General features: G+C 40.3%; 1 long non-coding RNA gene across 1 annotated transcript in view; it reads right to left on the bottom strand.

The window, feature by feature from the left end:
* Positions 1–24222, bottom strand: part of LOC115275715 — a 90464-nt gene that overhangs the window by 61588 nt on the left and 4654 nt on the right. Inside the window, exon 2 of the long non-coding RNA XR_003901710.1 lies at positions 17161–17292. This is a non-coding gene — a long non-coding RNA (uncharacterized LOC115275715). The remainder of the gene's footprint in view (positions 1–17160; positions 17293–24222) is intronic.

The raw sequence follows: 24222 nt of genomic DNA, 5'->3' as shown, positions 1-24222 counted from the left end.
CAAAATCTGGCCTTAACTAAATTTTAAATAATTCATAAAGGAAGAAATTGCTGGATGGTTTTAAGACACCAGAAAGATTTAAAGTTGTACCCAGTAAACCTTCACAGTCAAAGGGCTTCTGAGAATCTCAGGGGCATTTGCCCTACAGCAGAGTAAGAAACAACACATGGACAAGTAAAGAGAGGCAGGTCAACAGAGTTGTAGCCGTTGCTTCTGTCTATGGTTCTGCATTTCTACACTGATATGTGGAAAGCCCAGAAAGCTTTTCAGTTGGATCGCCAATGTCCTAGCAGCTTGCATTAGAAGAGACTGAGATGGTTCATGTTTCTGAAAAGACTCTAAGCCCGCAGCTTCCTATAGACAGGAAATAGTCTAAGAAATTTACTTACTTATAAAATAGTAAAAACATCTCAGAGGGTAGAATCAAAAGGGGACAGAGTGAAAAGCGAAAGATAATAATGATCTTGGGAGCCATTTCTAAGAAGTAGGTGCTGGTCCTATTCAAAGGACATTAGCTGCTCCTAAATTAGCAGGGAACTGACAACGTGTAACCAGAACTGTGACAGCGATGGTACTCCCACTTCTCCCCTTTTTAAATGGAATTGTTGTTTTATGGCCATCCAGAGTCCATCGTGATTGTATGTTGAGTCCGTGGTGGAAGGTATTGCCTTTTGAAGTCATAGAGTTTTGGATAAAGGAGAGTGATCCACAAGGAGTTGTATCTGAGAAGCCTCAATGAGATCTGGACTTGACTTAAATAATAAGATTCTGGAATTGTAGTCTGATCCCATAATGGCTTTGGTCAGTGTTTTTTCCAAAAGCTGCAGGGGAAAACAAAGGCAGAAGCCAGCTATTTCTGGGAGGAGAGGCTTTCCAATGGACACTCTTTGGCAATGCTGCTGATCATGGGTCTGTCTTTTGTGTCTTGTGGCAGTAGAACTTCCAGTATGGGGATCCCTCTGGGACTGTCTTTCCACTCAGTAAAAGTTCCTAGATGACTGAGGGCCTGCCAAATTAAGCACCTCAGGGTTGCCTTTCAAGAATTTTGTAGAGTAGTACATTTCTAAAATGTATTACATGCTTCCTTGATTCTTGAAATAGTGAATTCAGAACATCAATTTTGTGTGTTCCTATGACTAAGCCTGGTTCAGAAGCTCTTCCTTCTCCTAGGACAATCTATCTGATTTCTACCTGTGAAAATCCTCCCATACACCAACAGCTGCCGTAATACCACATTTTTCATGGAGAATTTCTTGATTCTTTCTCTCCAACTAACTTAATAATAACATATAATTATCATGATAATAGCTATCACTTATTGAACAGTTGCCATGCACTAATTATTTTACCTAAATTACATGATTTAATTTTTACAACAGATAAGTGTTGTTCTATTATTATTTTATCCACACAGACGACTTGGAAAGCTATAGGATTTTGCAAATGAAGAAACAAGTTCAGAGATTTACTGAACCACCAAAAGTCATAAACCAAATGGCACCTGCAAGTGAAAAAAATCAGGAATGGGTCCCAAACTGTACTGCTCCCAAATCAGACTGCTTTCCATTTCGTGTATAAAGATCTACCCAACCCCAGGGAGAAGATGATGTGTTTTTTTCCTCTTTCTCCCTCCCTGGTATATTTCTCCATTCCATACTATCTCACCTTGTGAGGCTATTTAATGGGATTTAAATAGCCAAATTGGCTGGGTTAAATGCTGACTCTCCCTTTTACCAGCTATTAGATTTTGGGCAAGTCACTCAGTATCTCTAAACTTTAGTCCTTACTTGTAAAATAGGGACAACAAGAGTAACCTCCCTCTAGAGTCACTATGAATGGTAAATGTATTAATTCATGTGGGGTTCTTAAAACAGTGTCTGGCACATAGTCGGAACTCAAAACATGTTAGCTATTATGTCTTATTGTTTTCCTTTCCTTCTCTCCACGTCTCTCCCTTTTCTCCTTATGTTTTCAGATTTAAAAAAAATAACAATTTGGCCTCGATTGATGAAGCTGAAAAGTAAATAAATAGCAGGTGCAGGCGGAAAGCAGATGGAATTCACTCTGGGTTTCCTTCCCTGTTAGCTTTGGACAGGTTTGCTGTTTGCATAACTTGTTCTCTGCCTTTTCCCCAAACAGCCCCTCATGCGTCTCTGTTTGTTATTTAATTCACAAATTCTTTTCACTTCCTTTTCTTGCAGCTACCCACTCCATCCTTTCCCTCAGTATTAATAATAGTTGTCATTTGTATTTTCTGTGTGTCAGACACCCTTCATGCTTTCTCTTGCATAATACTCACATGGTCCCTAAGATATTCATATAATTGTTTCCTTTTCACAGATGAAGAAATTGAGAATCTATGGAGATAATCTTTGAAATATATGCTTGTGAGTATCCAACATTTATGTGACTTAAACAAAATAAGGCAGGCTTCAAATTGTTTTAGGAAAAGTTTAACTTCAGAAACTCTCTTTTGTAGGAAATACAAGAAAATGCTGCTGTGTTCACTGAATGTTCCTTTTTTAACAAAAATTGTAACTGAGTCAAAAGATTAGCTTTCAGAAAACAAGATCGAGGCTGACGAATGTTTGATTCATTGGAAATATTGTCCTCAGTAAGAGAAAGGAGTTGGATCAATTATAGTGAGATGTCTCCTCTTTCACCTGGTCTCCGGAAGAAATATGCCAATGAGCAATGAGCCCCTCACTTACAATAATAGAACCTCAGAGGAAGAAGGCCCAATGTGGAGCTGCTTCTGCTCTGATAACATGTAGGGATGAGGTTACAAGGTCTGAGCTTTGACTTACCCTGGAGCTACTGCATCTGGTACGGCACTCATATTGCAACTGTGGTATCCTAAGATCCAACTCTTTTTTTATATATATTTTATTTTATTTTTGAGAGCACAAGTTGGGGAAGGGTGGGGAGATGGGCACAGAGGATTCGAAGTGGGCTCTGCATTGACAGCAGCAAGCCCGGGGCAGCGCTGGAACTCACAAACCATGAAATCATGACCTGAGCTGAAATTGGATGATCTGACTGAGCCACCCACATGGCCCCCCTCAACTCTTTTTGTTCAGCTCTTCCAATGACAGAAATGTTGATATATTCCTTAATTATTTCTGTAGACCAGCTTCCTTTGATTTCTTATAGGTTCTCTGTTTTCTCAAATCTCTATGTGCATGTGGCCTTGCAAACTGTTCTTAGCAGGACTGAGTGTAAACGTATCAGTCAGATTTATCTAGGTTATGCTGGATAACAACCAATCTCAAAACCTTATCAATACATATTTAATTTTTACAATTTTTGAAGGTTTGGGGTCAACTACAGCCCCGTTAGACTTAGTTTGATTCTACATGTTTTCTTATGCTGCAACCCAGGCTGAAGAAGCAGCAACTATCTGGGACATGCTGTTTTCAGAGAGGTGGCCCAGGACAAGGGAGCTCAGGCAAACCATGCAATCAAATTGGAAGCTTCTGTTCATATGAGACTAGAATCATGTTTTCTTGTATCCCATTGGATGGGATATGTCACATGGCAAAGCCTCAAGGAAATGGGTCTGAGAAGCATGGCAGGGGTGAGGAGGGGACAAATCATTATGAACAGACAATATACAATAAATGATATTGAACTTGCCATTTTAAGAGGCCATTATTGGTGCACCTGGGTGGCTTAGTAGGTTGTGCATCTGACCTCGGCTCAGGTCATGGTTTCTTGGTTCATGGGTTCAAGCCCCCACATCGGGCTCTGTGCTGACAGCTCAGAGCCTGAAGCCTGCTTTGGATTCTGTGTCTTCCTCTTTCTCTGCCCCTCCCTCACTTGCACTCTCTTTGTCTCTCAAAAATGAATAAATGTTAATAAAAATTAAGAGACAATCATCATCTGACTACAACTGGTTTCATAGTGAAAATTCTTCAAAAACATTTTTTATGTTTATTTATTTTTAAGAGACAGAGAAAGAGCATGAGAGGGGGAGGGGCAGAGAGAGACAGAGGGAGACACAGAATCTGAAACAGGCTCCAGGCTCTGAGCTGTTAGCATGGAGGCTGATACGGGCCTTGAACCCACAAATCGTGACATTATGACCTGATCCAAAGTCGGATGCTTAACCGACAGAGCCACCCAGGCACCCCCGGTAGTGAAAATTCCTAAAAGAACTTCCACTTCATTTAGGATAGCCCAAACTGTGGATTGGTTTTCATGGATCAGGTGTCCATTCTTGGGCCAATCAACAGTGTCCAGGAAAAAGGGGGTATGCTAGCATTGTTATAAGGGAAATAAAAAAAGAGTGGCGGCCAGAGGCAAATTATATAAGAATGCAGGAGAAAAGCATGCACATTCACTATGCTTATGTTAACTGGATGTTGACCTATTGCTTTTCTCCTATTATTAACCTCATTATTCCCATCACCTTCACTTTGAACACTTCTGTACCATTATCATCATCATCTTCATTACCTTGATGGCTTTGTCACTTCATTGGCATAACCACCTCTATCATCTTTATTCTTCTATATGACTTGGTCATCTTCATCATCTGCACCACTATCAGATCACATTTACTCTGAGCATTGTAAATTATGGTATTCTTTCCAAACCTATTGTTCCTCTTAACTACCGTGTAGAACACATGGAGCCTGAGAAGAAATGAAATACTTCCCCCTCAGCTAAAGGAGTTGTAAGTGATTTCAGTAAGCCAACCAACAGGTGACCATGAGGATAGTTATTGTATATTATTATACTTATTGATTCAAGAAGAATAAGGGATGCAAGTCTGTCCAATGAAAGTCAGGTTCGTAACACTGTGGGTCAGTCAGAAGGAAAAGATGACTCATCTCTGAATGGACATATATAAGGATGTATGCATTCCAGGATATTGCTGGAAAGCACCTTGTAACTATAAAGGGAACCGACCTTAGGATGAAAGCATACTGAAGCTAGAAAGAGGAGACAGAAAAGCAGTTGGTGTTTTTTTTATTGACACAGTTTCTCTATTGGATCAATCCTGACCTCAAGCTTGTATTTGATGACCCTGTGTATTTGACACAATAAATTTCCTTTCTTATGTCTGAAGCTAACTACAAAAACTGTCTAAAATTATATAATCAAACTAATGTCCTTCACTAACTTCATCAAAACAAATATCACTAATTCCACAACTGCTACCATTTCAATGACTGCCTCTACAACATCTCTGGACTCCTTAATTGGAGATCAAATTACAGATGGAAGGAAAGAAGTACAGAAACAACATAAGAAGATATTTTCTGTTAATATTTTTGGCATTTTGAAAAAAAATCCTATTTTCCCTGCATCTTTCATGACAGTTAAACTGTTGGTTCTAAAAGCAATCTTGGATATGCATAATACATTTTATGTTCCAAAACTAATAGAGTGATTTTATATTTGAAAAAAGTTTTCTAAAAAATACTTAATACTAAGTGTTTAGGCAACAAAGTGGGGGTGGTGGTGGGGGGAAGTACAGTGGATGGGCTTCCTTCTTTTTTCTTAAAATTTTTTAATGTTTTTAAATTATTTTTGAGAGAGAGAGACAGCGAGCAAGCAGGGGAGAGTTAGAGAGAGAAAGAATCACAGGATCTGAAGATAGGCTCCAGGCTCTGAGCTAGCGGTCAGCACAGAGCCTGACATGGGGCTCTCGAACCCATGAACCATGAGATCATGACCTGAGCTGAAGTCAGAAGCTTAACCGACTGAGCCACCCAGGTGCCCCGATGGGCTTCCTTCTTAACTATGACTGTGGAAGCCTGCCTTTTAAGATTTTGAGGCACTAATTGGCATGTGACCTTGGGCAGGTTCCTTTCCTTCTTTGGACTTAAGCGTCTTTATCTCTAAATTGATAGGGTTAGTCTAGGTTTTCACTAAGGAGCCTGAGATTCTAAGGTGGATTTTGGGTTTTTTGAGCAGTGGGGGAATTTATTTTAATGGATTTAGTATTTCTGGACAAGTCATGCATCTTAGTTCAGTAGCTTTTAAGTTTATAAAAAGAGAAGTAGAATCATAGTGTCTTAGAGTCACAAAGTACCATGGAGATCACCTAATCCAACTCCCTTACATTTGAGATATGGAAGCCAGGGTACAGAAAGGTTAAGTGACTTACCTAAGGGCACCCAAACAATTTTGTGGCCATGCCTTTCACCCACTCCTTATGACCTTAATTTTATCTGATTTTCTTGAGTTAATCCTGTCCCGATATCTCTTTTAAATTGAGAATTCCCAGTGGTAGGTTATTTTGTTTTTCTTCCTAACAGAGCAAATGAAACACAAGACCATAAGCTCTTTAAAAATGAGACTGTGACTTGATTATTTTTGCAGCCCCCTGTCCATTTAGCCTGACAGGGAAGTTGAAAGAATAAACCTTGGTGAGAAATAAAGTAATTTCAACCATTCCCCTGCTTCTTTAATGCTTTCTCTTAACTATTTCCGATGAGTTGGTTACTTGACATTTTAACTTTTAAAGAATTCAGATGGAAGCTCATTGAAGTTCTGAGACCTCAAATATTTAGAAGATGTTAGGGAAAGACTAAGGACGTCTCCTAAAATCATCTGCATTTGTATACCACTGGCTCACATTCCCTGTCTCAAAACTGCCTTCCATTTTTGACACACCTGCCAGGTGATCATTGATAATGGACATAAACGGTTATTGGATTATTTCACTGTAAAATTCATTTCTGCCAGTTAATAATCTATTAGCCTTCTTTGTCTAAAGCAAGGAGGGGGCAGGTCCTCCATGACCTTTGCTGACCTCCAGAAGCTGCGAATCTAAAGGGAGATTTTATTTTGCAATTACAAGGGGTAATGCAAAGAGGGCCATTTGAAAGTGGTTCCCTGGAGTCCTTCCTTTTGATTGAGATCTGTGATGGAAGTTGTCCGTTTATTCTGTGTTAAGTGACCTGCAGGGGTCACAGTTCAATCACACATTCTTCGTACAAGAAAAGAAATTTTCAGAGTCGCCATACTTCAGGATCTCTGCAGGGAGCTAGAGACCCATCTCCTGCTCAGTCTCCTCTCTGAAACTAACAGACAAAGCTGAATATGGATGAGCTCGCATCTCTGTGACCTTTTTTTTTTTTCCTCTTCTCCCCTTTCAGATATAAGCAAGTATGTGCAGAACGTGAGTCTCACAGACTGCCCTTCCCAGAAGCTGGCATGTTAGGAAAGCAGCTGTGGCTTCGTGGATTGAAGGTCGGGAGACCTGGGTTCAAGCCCTGGCCTGCCACTTTCTGGTAGAATCACTTTCTCACTCAGTGTCTGTTTTATTCATCTCAGAGGTGGGGTAATGCCTACTTAGTGTGGTGAGTGCGATTGTTGTAAAGGACATAGGTGAAATGTTGGGTCCACGGTTGGTGCTCAACAAATATCTGCCATTTTTATAATTTTAACAGCCACCAGGTTGTGAGGAAATATTGCTTAAGACAAATTCAGGAACAGCATTTGCCTAGCTTTAGGATGCATAGAAATGTCAGTTGGGGAGCTTATTAAAACAGATTCTAGACATTAGCCCCAGAGAGTTAGATTCAGTAGGAGTGAGCCTGAAAAATCTACATTTTTAACATGAGCTCCAGGTGATTCTGATGCAGGTGGTTCGTGATCCACACTTTGAGTAAAATGTTGTGGAGAAGAAAATGAGCAGCAAGCAGGCTTAGCAAATATTTGTTGATGCATTGATTGACTCATTGGGGACACTAGCTCTCACCTGTAGAGGAGCCTGAACGTAAGCATCATTTCATCCCTGTAGTAATCAAGAAATCTCTCCGTATGTCTAATTGCATCCTTGCCTGCAATAACCAAGGCCTATTTCTCTTAGTAAAAATGAGGACAAGTGATCAGCGGTCCCATCACAAATCTCCTTAGATATTTGCAGAGAGCAGTCATGTCATCCATTAGTTATCTTAGGTTTTCACAAGACATTTCTTTTATTTGCTATAATTTTAAGTCCCACTAAGACTCAATAAATGATCTTTAATGAATCAAGTCACGATAAAACAGGAATAAAGATCAAAGAATATCAGAAGTCAATGGAAATTTGGAGATTTTTGAACATAAATTTCTCATTTGACAGATGAGCAAATTAAGACCAAGAGGTCACATCACACATTGCTGGCAGGACAGAGATTTAGATCATTGGCTTCCTGCATTCCACATGGCACACGTTCTAATTCATTTTAGACCAATGAACATCTATCTACCCTTTCTCAGGCACTGTGCTGGGCACTGTCAGGAACGGGTGATGGGGTGATGAGGGACCATAAGGCAAGCTGAGGGCAAAGCATAAGCAAAGAAAAACACTGCGCTGCCCCCAGGTGGGATGTGTGTGATACTCCTTAGGCACTTTTGGCTGCCTGAGAACAAAGAAAAGGACAGAAAACAAATGGCTAAACTGATAAGCATCTCCATTAGTTTACAAATATGTTTGTACAATTACAAAAAGAAGAGCAATCTTATCAATAGCCAAAAGTCCAGGAAGTCCCTACTGTCTTAATGTTAATTCTTTACCAGAGGGAAAAACAACCTTAGTATGACAATAGTCAGGCCTCATCACAGGGAAATGTGTTGACCTAAAAACAAAAGCAAAAACAAAAACAAAACAAAATAAAACAATAACAAAAACACCTGGGTCTGCATTAAAGAAGGTCACTGCCAGGTGAAGGAAGCATTAGCCAACAGACAATTGACAAATAACATATGGACTGTGAAGCAGGCAATCTTCTCCCTATTTCACCAAAGTGGAAATTGAAGACCAGAGCAGGTGAGTAACTTGCCCTGGATCTAACGGTATCTGAAAGAGCCTAGCCATGATCTTTTAATTCATTCAATAAACACATATTTATGGCAGGCTTACATACTACATGCCAGCCTTATGCTGGCATTTGTTACATAATGATGAGTGGGATCTCCCCACACCAGGGTAATAAGTCAAGCACGGAGCATAATAAGTCAAATCCTAGAGCTTATGGTCAAGAGATCTTCTGCTCCCTCTCTCCCTTTAAGTAAAAAGGAAAAGATAAAACAAAGATCCTTTCTTACCTAACAAAGGTAAAGACATAATGCATGTTAAGTCAAATCAATCTTTCCCTTCTCTCGGCAAGTCTAACTGTTTAAGGACCCCCCAACGATGGATGGCCCATCTTGAGGCTGTCATTACATTTGCCACAACTGTGTCCCCAGCAGTCAAATGCTGGGGCAATGAGGAAAGGAGACACATCCTGGTTGCCCCCGCCCACATTAAATGTTGAATTATCTTACAGTTGATAGTTCCCTAGATTCCTCGACCTTTAAATGCTGAACGCTACATGCCTTTTGAATTTTAATCAATTTATTTTTTTCAACTGGAAATGTCAGACTTCTGTATAGAATTACTTGGTGCTGCTGATGTGACAAAGACTCAAAGTTCAGTGTCTGAAGTCATGGAATAACAGAGAAACCAGCATGCATCAAGAGAAATAATTGCAGGCAGCCAAATAAGGAAGTGAGAGAACTTATATTTTTTTATTAGCTTTCATTTAGAGGTTCTGGGACCTGAATTTCTTTTGTTTCCTATCCTCCAGCACAAATCAAACTAGTTGGGATGGCTAATGACTTGGACCATGCCACTAAGAAAGCTGAGGATGGAATGTGATTTCTTATTTATAAAGTGCCTACTGGGTGTCCAAAGATATAAGATCACTTAATCCTCACCCAAACTCTATAATAAAAAGTGATGATTCTTATTTTATAGGAGAGGAAACTAAGGCTCGAGGAAATTTGGTTACTGCTGAGCTTGTAAGAGACAGAGCACAGTTTATATTGTGAAATGCTGAACTCCAAAATGCATGCTCTTGCCATGACGCTAAGTTTTCTGACCTGAGTCACTGTTCCTTTACCTATTTCTTAGGAGAGTCAGTCTTCAGATGCATTTAGGCTGTACACAACTGGCTGCTTCCTGTCACTGAATTTCCATCTGCTCCAGGCCTAACTGACCCAGAGTCTTTACAGTTGTGTAGTTTTGTATTCAGATAAATAACTTCTATAGTATTTGTCCCTTGTGAAAAAAAAAAATCAGGTCTAGCATGTTCTCCACCATATGGTTGGCAGTTTGACCACCAGGAAAGATGTGTGGCACATAGTAGATGCTCAGACATATTTGTTGAATCTTTCTCTGCTGGTAGTTGTCTCTGTCTCTCTGTCTGTTTCTCTCCCCCTCTCTTTCCCTGTCTCCCTCCTCCCTCTACATGTGTCCCAGCATTTATCTCTAGGTTAAGAAAATGCCAAGCCAATCTTAGGAATTCAATGGGTCTCCCCTCTTCACTGAGCCATTACCATTTCCCCAGCTGGCTAAATAAAGCTAACATTTAAGTCACAGAACAGGCCCCGAGGTAATAATGGAGAAGCAGGACTTCACTAATCACTGACTAGTTTCACCTTTTAAGAAAAGGCTGTTTGGCCAAGTCCATAATTCTGCAGCCCTCTACCCCTCCCAAATGCCTACTTTCTGTAGAGAGAACTTTCTGCACAGCAGGCTTTGCAGACTGTGAATTCCTGGGCAGGAGTGGACTTGTCCCAGGCTGCCACTGCACCGAGCTCTATCTCCCCACACAGGGAGGTGCTAAAAGCTTATTTAAACAGCTAACACCAGTCTCAGTACCCTTAGCTGACTTTTCCACCAGCTGATTCCCTGAGGCAAGAAACCTGTCAGCGCCTCAACCTCTCCTTCTAGCTCCATCCGTTGCCACTTACTCTATGTCTTCTACTCAAAGGGTTGAACTCAAATGCACACAGTGGCTATGCAAAGGATATAAATGTAAATATCAGGAAAAAGAAGTAGAGTAGGTACTTCCTAGGAAAGAGGGAGCTATTTGTTTCAACAGAGTATATCCAGGGGGAAAGGACCATGTGCCACTACCAAATTCCAAACTTTCAAAAGGATTTTGATATATTTGTGAATTTGGTCAATCTTAAATACTGTTCCAAATGCCCTAAAATTAGGTGTGTGGCTATGGAAACCTCTCCTTTTGTCCTACAATTTTCTGTGATCTGTTGTTTTCTGACCCTTGGATTGTCTTCATGCTGCTTCCCATACCTAGAATTCTTGTCCCTCTGACCCATCTATGCACATTCTTGAGATGCCACCCCCTCTGTGAAGGGTCTCTCATCCGTAACTGACCTTTCTCTCCTCTAAGTTCCCATGGCATGTCTTGTGGACTTCAATCAAATGTAATACTTTGTGGATGTTGAGTTCCTTGCACCTTACTCAAATTTCCATTCTCCTTGTTCCATATCATCTACCTCAAGGACTAACACTCAATAAATATCTGTTGAAACAAAAATGGAATAAATGAAGGAATGAACAAATAAAAAGATATTGTGGTGGTATAGACAAAACATGAATCTTGGAGAAAGACTTTGGTGTTTGGGTTTTAATTTTAGATCTGCTTCTTACTAACTTTGGCATCTTGGAGACATTACTCTTGTTGCCTGCAAGAAAGACAAAGATGTCTACACTGCAAGGTTGTGTATTAAAGAAAAGAAGTTTCAGAGCCTATGTTCTCGTTGATCGTGTTTTTCAAACATGGCTGTTCATAAGAATCCCTGAGCCATCTGCTGTCAATCATCTGACTCCAGGGTCCACCCAAAGCATATTGAATCTATTTCTCTAGGGGAGGAGCCTAGGGATACGTATTCCTGTAATCAGGAAAGCTTGGAAAATAAAGTACACTCATTGTAACCTTTTCTACATTGCCAATAGTACCCTTCTGATGTCTCAAAGCATTTCAACCTGTTGGGGTCACCCTTACTATGAATATTTACTTATTTAAAAAAAAAATCTTTTAAGTAGGCTCCATGCCCAATGTAGGGCTATAATTTACAACCCTGGGATCAAGAGTTGGATGTTCTTCTAACAGAGCCAGCCAGGCATCCCACGAATATTTAAATACAAATACAAATGGAATAAGTCCTCACTCCCCCCCCCCACAGTCTGATTATGAGGCTGTTTTCCAAGTAAAAGCAGCCATTGAGGTTTTATTTGTAAGTCTTCTTTTTAAAGTTATTAAAAATTTATTCCCTGATTCCTTAGGATCCCATTTAAATGTCAGCACCATAAAGGCAGGGGTCTTGTCTGAATTGCTATTTCCCCTGAGCTTAGAACAGTGCCTGAAACATGGATGTTCAATAAATATTTTCTATGTTTGGGTCAGATAACTTCATTCACAGGACATGTGCTCCAAGAATAGACTCATACGTTGAATAGCAAATGGTTTTCCTACCTGACCTCTCAATCTCAAAGAGCACCTGGAGTGGAACCATGCAAAGGTCACTTGAAGTCCCAGCTTGGAACTTCAACAGCTGAAATTTCTGCAGGATAGTTGATGGTTCTTTCACTGTCTGTTTATCTTCTCATTAGTCACTTTATGGCCTGTGTGTCCAAGCACATGCCTTCATGATGTATAGGACCAAGAGACGGACAAGAAAGATGAAATACAAGTATTAGTATGGCCATTCACTGTGGCAGGTCCCAGAAATATGTCTGATGACAAACAAGTAAGGAATCCTGAAGTTTTCCTTGTTAAATCACAATAAGAAAAAAAAAGGTGACTTATTTAATCAATCAGTATTTTATATTGCTAACTAAGAACCACCAACAACTATAAACTTGGAAAATAAGAAGCATATTGTGTCAAATATATACTTTTGCTCACATAATTCAAGGGAGCAATAGTATGGCAACCCTTGGATTAAATCAGAGGTTATATGTCATTTTATAATTTATCAAAAAGAATTAAGCATATGGTGAAATGAAAATGCCCTTTGCCAAAGGAGGAGGAGGCAAACTAAGGATTAGCTGGTGGGTGGTCAAGACCCAAAAAGCCATAAATAAATAAATAGATTAATACATAAATAAATAACAAGCACACAGGATCAGGAAATACTGAATATGTAGCTGAATGATATCATGGAGAAAGATAATTTAAGATCTCATAATCACTTGAAAAAAAAGATGGTTACTTAAATTTTCCTGTTCTGGTGTGACCTCTGGTAGAATTGTTTTTTCAATCCTTCCCTTGAATAGAATTATGTGTTCAAGCCCTTTTCAATGTGGGTTTGAAGTGCCTATAGGTAGAATAAATGGAGTAGACATCCCCACTCAACCCAGCCCCATTCACTTTAGGCTTGACCGTCTGGCTTACTTTGGCCATTGCTTATATTAACAGATATGCCATGAACAGAGGCTTTAAGTGTTCTTGCTCTCGGTCTCTCTTGGCCACTTTCCATGAGAAGATCATGCCCCGGATGCCTCTGGGACCATAATGAGGCCCCATGACATAAGCGACACACAACATTTGGTACAGCATCCCCATCTTTGTGGGCAACTTATAAACTAGTGAGTGAAAGAGTCAGGATGGTAAATGATTTTGCTATAAAACTACTAAGACTTTATGCAATATTATCACAGTAATATTTGACTACTATATCACCAAACACCTGTCATTCCTGATAACTGCATATTGTTCAAGGTGATATTCACTTCACAAGAAATTCTCTAGCCTGTTGCACACGTGGAACTTGGACTATAGGAAGTAAAGTGATTTACAGTATCTGTGATAGAATCTCATGTAGTTGATTGTGACAGACTGGGTGGCATAGATACAGAGACCAGCCATGAACTCTAAACCTTAATGATGTCTGTTTGTACCTTAAACATTAACAGTAAATGGAAGTAGGGCCATGTGACATTATCCTCAGTTATGGAAGAAACCTTTATTCATAAGAAAAGGTAGATAAATGCAATGATAAATCCAAAATCTCAGTGGTTTAGCAAAAACTCAGGTATATTTCTCACTCATGTAAATTCCAGCTGACTCTCCAGACCAAATATTGTCCATATCATGTCTCAGTGATACAGGCTGAGGGACGCTCATCTGGTTGTCTGGAACATATGGCCTTCATGGACAATGACCCAGGTACAGAAATGCAAAATGGACTTGTGGCCATTAAAAATTTCACTCAGGGTTTGGGTGGCTCAGTCAATTAAGCCTCTGACTTCAGCTCAGGTCATCATCTCATGGTTTGTAAGTTTGAGCCCCATATCAGGATCTCTGCTGTGAGCACAAGGCCCACTTTGGATCCTTTGCTCCCCCTTCTCTCTGTCCTTCCCCCACTAGCACTCTCTCACTCAAAAATAAGCATTTAACAATAAATAAATAAATAAATAAATAAATAAATAAATAAAAAGATAGGTCATTATTTCATTTCAGGCATAATGCAAAGCACTTTCTCTTACAATTCATTGGCCAGAACTAGACACATGGTCCCAGCCAAATAACTACAGTGCAGTAAGGCAGTGCAGCATTATCCTGTGCCTAGAAGGAGAGTGGAACCAGATATGTATACACACTGGAAATATCGACCACAAAATCACAGTGTTCTATTTGACTAAGTGGAAAAGGTATTTAATGTGTTGTCGGTATGCTAATAATAATTATTATGTCAAATACAATACATGAGAAACTTTAGCTGATTGATGTCAAACAGAATTTTTAAAAAGTATCCTGGAATATAAGTAGTGACTACACATTTAAAGTGAGACCTATATTAACATGAAAGAATATTCACTAAGAGTTCACTGGTACTCTAAGTGGTGGAAGTCTCCAAGAAATTACTGTCTATACCTCAGTCTGGGGTAATGAACCTGTCTGATATAATTGGAATCCCTCACAGAGGAGGGCACAACCTTTTGAGCCCCTTTGGGAGTAGAACTGTAAAGGATATGAGGTAGAAGGAAGGAGCATTTTAAGTGTCCCTGTGGACCTACATTGCTCTGGGGTAGATAAAACATCCCCAAATTGTTCTGAAGCTATCCAAGCATTAAAAATTCCATGCAACAGAGAGCCGTGTTAAACTAAAATAAGACACCATGTAGACATGCAGGACTCCTGGGGGAAGCAACCAACTCAGCTTGAGAGGTCACGGTTGGCAGGAAGGGGGTTGATCATGGGAATTTGTAGCCATGGCTCACAATGCATGGTCTATGCAATGTTCACCTACCACATAATGAGCTAGACTCTCCAATAAGACATCAGTGCCCAAAGTACTGAAATTGTGAATTGGACAAAATAACCACAGGGATAATAAAACTACTTTATAGGCTTAGAAAAATAGAAAGTAGTGTTTCAAAATGAGTCATGCTATACAATTTCTAGGTCCATACAGGAAGAAAAATTGTCAATAGTTAGGGAGTTAATAAGAGAACTAGACAAAAACCATGCCCTCATGTCTTGGGCAGGCTTTTATTTATAAGATCTCTGTTGGGTATAAAAAGTAAGATCTGCCTAGGAAGTAATGTTGCCTAGACATGACTCCCAGAAGTATCATTTTACTTTTGTTCTTCCAAGCAATTGCGTTAAATTTGTAACTACCCCAAGCATCCACACGTCCTGAGTGTATGCTGCCGGGTCACAAGGTGCCATTTTCCCAGCTCAGATCAGAGTTCTAGAGATCCATTCATAGTTTCTCTAAAACTAGTTGGTTTTGTTCTAAGGAACAATAGATCCCATAGATGACTATTCCTGAAATGGGAGAAAATATGAGGTGATTCTAATAATGGATGAGGAAACTGTGTGTTTCCATGGCAATAATATGATACATACTTCTGAAAGTGCTCTTGGGAGGACCCTGCCTCTAAGGTTATAGGATACATAACTGTTAGTATTTCTTTCTTGGTTGAGAGTAAATGACGTACCTCAGAAGGAGACTACAATGTCTGGCTCAAATGTTTTAAGGTGCATGGGTATCATTCTTGAAGACATCATTTTAAGGTGAATTAGAATTTATTTCATTTGTAGCATAAAGTTGAAAACGCATGAATCCAACAATACATACTACACTACACTACACATATACACTCTCTCTCTCTCTCTCTCTCTCTCTCTCTCTCTCTCTCTCTCTCTCTCTCTCTCTCACACACACACACACACACACACACACACACACAAGCTGACTGTTATTGTTTTAGTGACTCTACAGTGCCAGGAAAGAGGAGCTTCATACTTTAATTTACCATAAATTCTGACCAAGTACAAGGATTTCTATACCTTGAAGAGTATATCATTCAGTTTTTTCAATTAATAAGGAACACTAAACAATAAAAGATATCATATCTTAAAAAACCTTTCCTTTAAAGCCTAGGCATTTTAACCATTATCATGATTATATTATTCAAGCATGGACTCAAGAAGAGACATTGAACACAAGGTGTGAGTTTGAAGGAGAGTTTGCATGTAAATTACCATAAAAGTAAAGAGTAAATACTGAGATATTCTATAATATTTTCTTTAAAAATGTTTGTTTATTTATTTGAAAGACAGAATGCAAGTGGGGGAAGGCAGAGAGAGAGGGACACAGAATCGGAAGCAGGCTCCAGGCTCTGAGCTGTCAGCACAGAGCCCTATGCAGGGCTTAAACTCATGAACTGTGAGATCATGACGTGAGTCAAAGTCAGACACTTAACCGACTGAGTCACCAAGGTGCCCAAGATAGTCTATAATCTTTTGTCTCATATCATGACATGATGTTTCATGCCTACAAGTTTGTCATATTCCTACTAATAAATAAGAGAACCTTGACCTACTTTGCAATATTTTTGCTAGAGGAGAGAGGAAGCCCCACTTATAATGGGTGGATGGTACAACATTTCAGGAATGTTGAGTCAGTGAGAGAGGCAGGTTCCTCAACCCCAGGAGAAGAAACATGGAAGTTTGGTCTAGTGAGGCTGACAGGAGTGATCAACCTGTCTGCTTGTCTCTTGTAAGACGGAAAATGAAGGTACTATCTTAATTACTTCCAGAAATGAAAAAAAAAAAAAAGAAAAAGAAAGAACCAACCCCAGGAATAGGCTAAGAAGCAGATATGGTATTTTCTGTTTTTTCATTTTGTCCTGTGTTTTCTTAAGTAGAAAAAGCACATGTTTTACTACAGAAACTATTTTTCTCATGTCTTTTAACACATCTATGTGTTGCCTTACAAAAAACAATCGAGTGCATCTTTCTTGATCCCTACAATACCAGCCTTCCTCTAATAATCACAGAATTCTTCCATTTTTCTCCCCATCACATCTTTCTCTTATTCTCCATACATCAATGATTTATCTCATTCCCATCTTACCTTCTAAACATTTTCCTTCCTCTCTGTCATTAAATCATGAAGTTTAGACATTTTCCTTGAAGTTCACAACATACTGCTCACAAGGAGATTTGAGGTCCTGATGGAACTTAAATATCAGCATTGCTGCAAAACCTAAATTTAGAGTGACAGAAAAAAAATGTTTTAATTTGGGGGTGTTCACAGCCTTCTTCTTCACTTTCATTTCCCCCCATCTCATGTTTTCTTCTCAGTGGAGAAGAGAGAGGTGTTATTTATCCATCTTCCAACCAAAATATAAATGCTATGCAAATTTAAACCTTCTAACTCATGAAAGCCCTGCCTAGGCCATTACACAATCTGCATTTTCTCATTGGTTATCTCCTCCTCAGACTAAGTACCCTTGGAGATCTACCCCATCTCCAGCAATGCACCAGTCTCCTTTCTTCTCACCTGATAATTACTTCTCTTCATCTCTTTTCTTGGGTTTACCCAGGAAACTAAAAGTGCCTCCCATTTTTTTAAAATTTTTATTGTAGTAAAATATACATAAAATCTTTATCATTTTTTCTATCTGTAGATGCACAGTTCAATGGCATTAAATACATTCATAATGTTGGCTAACCATCACTGTTATATCTCTACCAAAAACATTTTTGTCATCCTTAACAAATATTCTGTATTCATTAAGTGATAATTCCTCCTTCCACTCCTCTCTTGGTCCCTGGTGACCTTTATTCTACACTCTGCCTTTCAATTTGCTTAGTTTAGATACCTCATGTAAGTGGAATTACACAATATTTGTCTATCTATATCTCATTTATTTCACTAAACATGTTGTCTTGAAGTCCCATCCATGTTTTAGCATACATCAAAGTTTCATTATTTTTTATATTGAATAATATTTGTATGTGTGTGTATCACATTCTGTTTACTCATCCATGTGTTGATGGGCACTGGAGCTACTTTTACCATTTGGTTGTGAATAATGCTACTGTGAGTATTAATGTAGACATGCATATACATTTTGCCTAGCTAACTCCTTGTCATTTTGAATATCTCAGTTCGATATCACTTCCTCACCGATACGTTCTCTGCCCCTTTCCTGACTCGGTCAGTCCTGCAGGTAGATCACATTAACCACTCTATACATATCAATATAGGTGACCATGTATTTGTGATGTGATTTGATAAACGTTTCTTTCTCTGACTGGTATAATCCTACTACACTGCTGTGTACTTAGTAGGATCTCAAAAAATCTGTCCATCGAAAAAGCCAATAGAAGACACCTGAGATGTGGTCACTGTCATTTTTCTGAATCAATCATTACCTAGATCTAAAGGTGCCATTAAAATAGTGAGCTGGACTAGTAGGCAGAGACCATAAGACAATGACCATGAACACAATAACAAAATGACTCAAGAGATAAAGTTTTCACCATGTGACTCCCTTGGTAATCACAAGCACCATTTACATATGAAAATGAATTTGGCTGAGGACTATTGATTTTCTCTTTGCTTTACTCCAGGCTTTGTACTGAGACTCCAGCTCTCAAGAGGAAGAATGCCCTGCTCCAGTTCTGCTTGGCCTTGGTTTACCTTCAGCTCAAACATGCCTGCCTGGCTGTCAGATTTAATTAAAGGGCAAGACAATAGCAACAACAACAAAAGCAGGAGAGTTGAGAGACCTTGCTTGTTTTGTGAAACAGAATATTTAGAGTGGATTTTCAGAAGGCAAATGAGCAGAGCAAAGATCACCGGAGCATCACACTTCCTGGCAGCAGTGAAGAAGGCAGCCACACAGGTCTCACTCTGGGTCTCCTGCCTTGTAGGCAGGCAATGTAGAGGGGAGAACAGCTCTGTCCACTGAGTCTGGGGAGAGGGTAGGAGCCAGAGTTTCTGGAAGATGGAATAGGAAAGAACATTCCAAACAGTCTGACCTGTTCCTTTTCCAAGATGGCAGCTGGAGATGTTCAGTCATATGTGGTTGCACCCAGAGTCCCAGCTAATGTCCTTACACTGGGTGGGCATGATCCAGTATACGCTAGGGCATCTGAGGGTGCGTTATAAGACCATTAGAGGGTGGGAAAAGAGCAAGGTGCTCACAGTAAGAAGAAGGTGGTGATGGTCATGCTAAAGAGCTACCCTGGAGCAGACATTGAGTCTCCCTCGTGACTTCTATCAGCATCCCCTGACTGCCTACTAGCCACCGTTTCCTCTTCTGCCATTCCTTAGTAAAGTCTTCTCTAGTTTTAGCCCACGACCCTTTCTCTTCTTTTTTATCCTGATTCAAAATCATACTATCCCAAATAAATTTTCCTTATTACAAGAGAAAATGTGTGTGGAGTGGGGTGAAAAACTGAGTGACAAAGTCAAAACCTCTCGTAATGGTTAAGGGAGAGAAAAGGATAGGGGCATTGCAGGGACTTTGTCCCATCACCAGTGTACCATTGAACAAAGTTACATTTTCAAAAAAGTGGGGAGTTCTTCCATCTCCCTAATTTTTTTGAAAAAAAATTCAAACCCTTAGAGAAAGCCTACTGAAAGAATAGTATAGTGAATGTAAATATATCCTCCATTTAGATTCACAATAGCTAGCATTTTGTCACCTTTGCTTTATCTGAATATATATGTGCATGGGCGTGTGCGCGCGCACACACACACACACACACACACATGCACACACACTTTTTTCCCTAGAATTTTTTGAAAATAATTTGTAGTCATCATAATATTCCAACCCCAAACACCTTAGACTATATCTATGTATAAAGCACAAGGATCTTGTCATACATTAAGAAATTTAATACTAAAAAAAAAGAAATTTAATATTGATATGGTAATGCCTAACATGTGGTCTATGTTAGTTAATTTTTTTAAGTTTATTTATTTGGTTTGAGAGAGAGTGAATAAGTAGAGGAGGGGCAGAGAGAAGGAGAGAGAGAATCCTAAGCAGGCTCCACACCATCAGTGCAGAGTCCAAAATGGAGCTCGAACTCATGAACCATGAGATAATGACCTGAGCCAAAACCAAGAGTCAGATGCTTAACCAACTGAGCCCCTCAGGCACCCCTAACATGTGGTCTATATTAAAGTTACCCTAAGTGCTTCCCAGATATACTTCATAGCTCTTTTAAAAAATCCAAGATCCAATTAAAGTTTTCCCATTGCATTTGGTTTTTATGTTTCTTTATTGCCCTTTGATATACAAACCCCTTTATTCATGGACATATGGATGTTTATTTATTTTTATTCATAAGTAATTTTTTGAGAGTCCAGGCTAGTTGTCTTGCAGAATTTTCCCAAAACTTTGGATTTTCCTTTTTCCTCATGAATATTCAAGTAAAAATATTTTGGGCAAGATAAGCATGCAATTGACTTTGAATTCCATCAGGAGGCACATAATGTGAGTTTATTTCATTACCAGTGATGCTAAATTTGATCACTTAAGGTGGTAGCCATTAGGTGTCACCATTATAAATAATCTTTCCTTATTTAAGAATTTACCTGTGGGATCATGGTTTGAAATCCCATAGATATCCTGTTTTTTAAGAATCTTTTACCCAATTGTTTAAACTTCTCTTGTTGATCCACTATTTCCTGATGATTACCAAATGATGACTTTCTGTTCTATTATTCCAGTGACGTATATTATTTAGTTTTTTTTTTAACTTTTAATGTTTTTATTTATTTTTGAGAGAAAGGGCCCCACACAGCTCAAGCAGGGGAAAGGTAGAGAGAGAGAAGGAGACACAGAATCTGAAGTAGATTCCAGGCTTCGAGCTGTCAGCACAGAGCCTGACACAGGGGGCTCGAACTTGTGAACCACGAGATCATGATCTGAGCAAAAGTTGGACACTTAACCAACTGAGCCACCCAGGTGCCCCACAGTTAGTATTACTTTGTAAATAACGCTTCCTTTCTCTGTCATAGGGGGAGATGCAGATTGTGTCTTAAAGATAAGACCCAAAAGTGCATAGAAATAAAGCCCATAGTACTGACCACATGCTGCTTAAAATGTTCTATATTTGGTTAGATGATTTCCTCCGTAGCTTTGATCTTCCTTGATGCAGATCTCAAATCCTCCAAATCTTTGGATGTCCCAATACCACAGGTGCCTGTTTCTTCCCAGCTCTCTGAGCATGTAAAATCATCTACGTTGTACTAGGGATTTAGCTCATCCACCCAGAAAACAAAGTATGGAATCACTCTTGTAAACTATATGCATGTCATTCCTCCTTAGGGATGAAGTTAACCCAGTAGGGGGCAAGTATGTGGTGCAAATAGTGTGGGTCCAGATTGGAATAGTTGTAGTAAGGGACATGCATTAAGCACCGTTGAGCCCAAAAAAGTTCAAGTCCTGGTGTACAGACTGAGCAGGGCAGGAGGAGTAAAGGGGAATGAGCAAGAGATGGAAGCTCCAGTGTATGTCAGAGACAGGTAAGAAAGGGAAACACTGGGGCTCTTTTATCCACTTCAGAACCTTTGAGCTAATTGTGAATTTAACACAGATTCTGCTCCCTGCAGTGGATCCCGCTGCTAGGTGAGACCAGACCGGGTTAAGGGAATCAAATGTCTGATTGGGGCCACCATGGTAGGAGGGGTGTCTGTGCGCCATGACACCCTGGGACCTGCTCACCTCCTCTCTCTCCAGCTCAGGTCAGTAGGATTTGGTTTGATGCGGGGTCAGCAAGGAAGCTGCCCTGTTCTCTCTCCATCTCCGTGCATAAGGAAGTTCCAGCCAAAATCAGAGAAAGGGAAGGCAGGTGTGCACGTGGGCGAGGAGCATGGCGGCAGGGAGCAGAGGGTGGAGCCAAGTGTGTTTAAATCAGCAAAACAATCAGCACCAGGCAGGAGCAATTTTGAGATTAGGGCTGCGGGTTCTATTTTATTTTATTTTTTATAGAAAGAAACGGTCTCTCTCTGATGGAAAAGTCGTGCTGCTCTATTGTTGTAATCTCACCTCCGCTCACAGTTTTGCGCGGTTTCATTTCTGACCCACTTTCTTCATCTCCTTCGCTTGTTTCCTACAAGAGCAGTTTTAGCTCCCAACGCCAGCCAGTACCTTGCTTAAATTGCTTTAATCTCCAAGTGCTTCTTATATTGATTTTAAACAGTTAAGCTGCCAATCAACTCCTCTCCTTGTGCAGCAGTTGAGGGCAGAGAGATTAAAACAACAAACAAATAAGGCTGGTGCTAGGAAGTCGGTTAGAATTTCCAAATGAATGTCAGCAGCTACCAGAGTCCAAGGACTCTGTCCTCCTCCCACTTCCTCCTTCCGCCCAGGAAGTGCAAAAGCATTATGAAGAGACTAGGCCCAGCTTTGTAATATTAATAAGAGCCAGCATTTAATGAATCGCTGCTTGCTGCCAGCAACCCTTCTAAATACTGTATTCCTCTTAACTCACTTAATCCTTGCACAGATCAGGTGGTAAATACTGTCATTCTCTTTTAACAGGAGAGGAAACTGAGGCACAGAGAGGCTGGGAGAGCATGAAAGCTTCAGAGCATGAAATCAAAGACAATCTGGCTCTGGAAGATGAACTGGAAGACAGCAAACTATAAGGACCCCCTTGCGTTGTAACTAAGTCTCCACCAGGCTGCAGCAGAATGACACAGAAATACCATCTTCCAAGAAACAAAGGAAAGAGTGGTCAAACTGGGCAAAAGTTCAACACCGTTTAATTCAATAAACATGCATAAAGCCCTGATGATGTATAGGCATCGAGTCTGACCTTGGAGATACTGAGAGGGTGAAGATGCAGTTATAGCTTCAGAAACCTCAAAATGTTGTGGAGTCTAGTCACAGATAGGCAGTCCACTGGGGAAGACGGGAATGAAAGAGGAAAAAAGGCAGGTAAGTGATTCAATGGCTCCTCATCCTTCAAGTTATGTATGACTCAAACCTCACCTCCTCCAGAAAGCCTTCCCTAACCACCTCTGGCTGCTTCCCTCTTGTCTTGCCACTCACTGTTGAGTTCTACAATAGTAGGATCACTTGTTTGTCACCCCCACTAGACCAGGAGCCTGCAAATCACATCTTGGGAATCAAATCTGGCTCACTGTCTATTTTTTATAAATAAAGTTTTATGGAAACACAATCACTGGCATTTGTTTGTATATTATCTATGACTGCTCTTGAGCCACAGGGCAGAGGTGAACAGTCGCATCAGACATCGTCTGGCTTGGAGAGCCTAAACTCTTCACTAAATGGCCCTTTTCCGAAAAAGTTTTCTGACCCCGATTCCAGACCATGACCATCTGGGGAGCATTTCTGAACCCGCAGCAGCTGATGCCACAGGAGGGAGCTCACCCTGGCTATGCAAATTGTGCAGGAGCGTCATTGCAGTTTAGCCTGAACTAGACTCAGAACATGCAAGTTTCTCCTGGAGAGAGAAGTAGGGGGAACACTGGACTCCTATCCAGCTCTTCTGTTTCCCGGCTCAATGCACATCCCACAGCAATGACACAGGAAAAGGAGGGGTTAGCAACCAAACGGGGTCTGCTGAAACCGCTCAGCAAGAATGAACACATAAGACAGAGGCTTGGGGGCAGGCAGAAGGGATAAAGTGGAGACAAAGGAAAAATAGACCATGCGTGGGATGATTTGCCACTTTAATTTTCCTAGGGGGTGACAGAGCTTCTGTGACAGGTAGGTTATTTTGGGTCTTCATTAGGACTCTTATTAATATGGTGTTGGATGTATCTAACTGCACCTGCTGTGTTAGGAATCATAAAGTGGTGTGTGTAATGTCACATCTATCTTGGGAAGGACTGGCATGAGGGTGGGCAAGCAACAGATTGGACGGCGAGTGGAAATTACCTGCACAATTTCTGTGCTCTGAGCTGGTAACAAGCCCAGCATGTTCGAATGAACACTCTATCCAAGCAATTGCTGGCAAGAGGGTCATCCGTCTTGAAAGAGAACATTTTTGCCTGAATTGTAGCACGCCATGAAAGGGCTCAGCTGGTCTGACCACAATGGTTCCCTGGCCTGCGGTTTCCCCCCAAGTGGTATGTGGGGAACAGGGCAGTTTGCAGAGGGCTGGCTGCAAGCTGCAGAGAGGCCTGAGAGTCAGGAGGGAG

Source organism: Suricata suricatta, chromosome 13 (genome assembly GCF_006229205.1).
Source record: "Suricata suricatta isolate VVHF042 chromosome 13, meerkat_22Aug2017_6uvM2_HiC, whole genome shotgun sequence".
In the NCBI taxonomy this organism is placed as follows: domain Eukaryota; kingdom Metazoa; phylum Chordata; class Mammalia; order Carnivora; family Herpestidae; genus Suricata; species Suricata suricatta.
Note: the sequence above shows the minus strand (reverse complement) of the source record. Positions and strands in the feature narration are given on the sequence as shown.